Source organism: Misgurnus anguillicaudatus, chromosome 17 (assembly GCF_027580225.2).
Source record: "Misgurnus anguillicaudatus chromosome 17, ASM2758022v2, whole genome shotgun sequence".
NCBI lineage: Eukaryota > Metazoa > Chordata > Actinopteri > Cypriniformes > Cobitidae > Misgurnus > Misgurnus anguillicaudatus.
Window position 1 is genome coordinate 40,968,725 of NC_073353.2, and position 3,345 is coordinate 40,972,069.

The 3,345-nt window shown below is 39.9% G+C and overlaps 1 pseudogene; it reads right to left on the reverse strand.

Annotated features, from left to right (window-relative positions):
• Positions 1–230: 230 nt before the first annotated feature.
• Positions 231–347, reverse strand: LOC141350282 (5S ribosomal RNA; annotated as a pseudogene).
• Positions 348–3,345: the final 2,998 nt, after the last annotated feature.

Sequence of the window (3,345 nt, forward strand, 5' to 3'; positions counted from 1 at the left end):
ATTAGTAGGCCAATGGGCAAGTTTTGGCCAGGATGCCGGGGCACACCCCTACTCTTTTCGAAGGACATCCTGGGATTTTTAATGACCACAGAGAGTCAGGACCTCGGTTTAACGTCTCATCCGAAGGACGGTGCTTTTTTGACAGTATAGTGTCCCCATTACTATACTGGGGTGTTAGGACCCACACAGACCACAGGGTGAGCACCCCCTGCTGGTCTCACTAACACCACTACCAGCAGCAACCTGGTTTTCCCAGGTGGTCTCCCATCCAAGTACTGACCAGGCTCAACCCTGCTTAACTTCAGTGGGCAAGCTGTCTTGGGCTACAGGGTGATATGGCTGCTGGCAAAACCTTTTTATTACTGGAAAAACCGCAATATTACTGAAATAAACTCTGAATTAAATGTGCCAAACATGTTGTTAACCGCACTAACAAGTCTAAATAAGCAATAACAGTGAGAAAAACATTATTATCTCTTAAAACTTTATATGACAAAAATTATATTTAAAGGAAAAAGTTATTCAAAGATGCACACATTATTCCATATTACTACCGTTTATGAGCACGTTCGTCTCTGGCCTTGCTCTGTAATGTAATAGCTGCTAGACAGGTGCGCATCTCCGTCTTTCAAATAGGTATCATTTTGTATAGTTACACATTTAGGAAAATTGGCCATGATTTAATTATTTTATTATTATTATGAAAATGTTTTTTTTTTTTGGCAGATTGATTACGATTTGTATTACCCTAGTTTTACTAAATACCAGACCTTTTTTTACCACGGAAGGCCGGTGGTATACAAAATTTCCGGGTAGATTTTTTGGTCCCACTCTGCCCCTGGACTCAAACATAAGATCTGTTTGCACACACACAGAGCTACTGAAAGAGCTGCTCTGAGAAACAGCCAATCAGAGCAGAGCTCAACATTATTATTCATGACTCTTTCTAATAAAGTAATAATAAACCATTTTATTCTAAAGGCAAATCCTAGGGTTGTAAATGGACATGTAAAAACATTTCTGAATCATTTTTGCCCGTAATAAAGCCACAAACCTTCTATGTAGATATCAGAGAAGAATTTAACTATTTTTTTCAGTGCATTCTTTGGCACCTTGAAGTCACTCATTTTTGTCATCGCTCTGTTTTGGTTATTTGTGTAAAGGTGTGAAAATCTATGCAGAACAAAAAAGAAGGTAAAAGCAAAGATTTCATAAATTGAACCCGGTTGCCATGGTAAACTGGTTTTAAAGGCACACGTGACAAAGCTAGAAAAAAAGAGAATCAGAGAGAGAATAGGTGAGTGTAAATGCTTGTAATGGAAAGCGTGAAGGTCATTTCATTTGAGTGACTCTGTTAAATATGAACAGTGGAACAAGAGAGCAGCATAATTAGGCATCAAGTCTCTCTCTCTCTCTCTCTCTCTATCTCTCTATCTCTCTCTCTCTCTCTCGCACTCACACACATAGGAAATGACATCGCTCATGTGATCCTGGCTTTTCACTTAGCACCTCTCCACCACTGGAAGCTTTGAGTCATCTTTGACTCTTGATCTGAACCGGTGGGTGTTTGAAATAATTCCGTGCCCTTTGCTGGATCTAAACGCATGTGTGACACATTTAAAAGCTCTGTTTCCAAATCTATGAGCTAGATTTGAAAACACATTATAGGTATAGAGTTGGCAATTTGGGCTATAGCCATATCAAGCTACCTTTGAAAGCGTAAGTGAATACTTGACAATAGATGTTGACTGCTCTTCTATCTTCTATAAAAGCCTTTCTCTCTCTTCATAGATATTGTTTTGGATATGAGAAAACTAGTAAGTTGGTATAAGCACTTCTTTATTGCCTCCATATGACAAATCACTCTTTGTTTCTTAATCTTTGTAAATCGCTTGGGATAAAAGCATCTGCTAAATGTAAATGTAAGATCCAACTGTCTTTGGAGCCACGCCTCCTGCAAAACACATAAACTCTGCTTTCAGCTTATTTTTGATCCCATCATAGCTGTTTCTAAGACTGACTTTGTTTTTTACATCCTTTTCCTGTGCTATGTTTTGTTGGTTCAGGAGGAATTTAAGGTAGTTGCTGTTTCGTTGGCATGGCATAAAGGAACATGCAAGGTTGCCAGATCTGCCTAACAAATCCAGCCAATCAAACCAAGCCTAATGATACAAGCCCCAATATCAAAATTGTGCTTTCATAAATTAAATCAACCTACTTTAAGTTCGACAGCTGATGAAACCACAATTTAAAATGCATGACTACTACTGTATGCATTGAGTTCAGCATTGTTTAGGGAGGCGTGGGGTGGGGGTTCATGCATTCTGACTTATTAACACAGTTAAAGAGTTGTAATCCTTATGCTAAACAAATGCAAAGTGTCAAACTCACACCTCTTCTTTCGGAAAGGTAGTAATAAGGTAGTAAACTTTCGAAAAGTTTTTTTTTGAACATTGGTGCCCCTTACAGTACATATCAGTGACCCCATACTCCTTTTAACTGCCGCCGACTTGAAGCTCAGACCACCCGGTCAAGGACGCTTGTCAAAAAGTACGGGGAAGCCTGTTGACGCTTTGGCCGCTCTGAAGTCTGTTTTCTCTGAACTAATGTTTTGGAAGGAATGAAAGTTTACATTATATGTTACGAATTACGAATTAGCCAGTAAAGAATGTCTAGGCTATATTCCGACTGGTTGCTAGCGTTTTGCCGCTTCTTGCCGCTGAACCGTGTCATAGCTCATTACCATAATGTTGAGCTTCTTTCAACTTTCTGATTGACGCTCTGGTCTCTCAAAACGCCAAAAACATGACGCCGATAAATTTGACACTCCTTGCAGCTGAGAGAAGCCAGCTTCCATTGTAAATGAATGACTTCCGGTAACTTTGGAAGCTCAAGTCGGCGGCGGTATGAACGTTCCCCTGGAAAAGCACGGCCACAGTCAGAGTGATAATGAGGAAGCTCATTAGCATTGTTCCTTTCAATAGAATTTACAGGCATCCCTGCACACGACAGCTTTGTTTTATATCAAAAATCAACAATGGCATGAAAGAAGAAGTGTGTTTTTGGATGTAAGGAGAAGAAAGTCTTCTTCAGCCTTTCAACAAACAATGTTTTGTGTGTGTTGCTTGCTCGTGACTCGCTCCCACCGCTGGACGCCTCCAGGATCTCGTGCATTCCGAAAACAGGTGCTAGAGCTGGGGCCTCATTTATAAAAGTATGCATAGAATTCCTACAAAAATTTAAAGTACCCAGAAACCTAAGAATTGCGTATGCAAACCAAAATTGAGATTTATAAAACTCTGTGTATGCACACCTACATGCAATTTTCACGTAATACACGCCCAT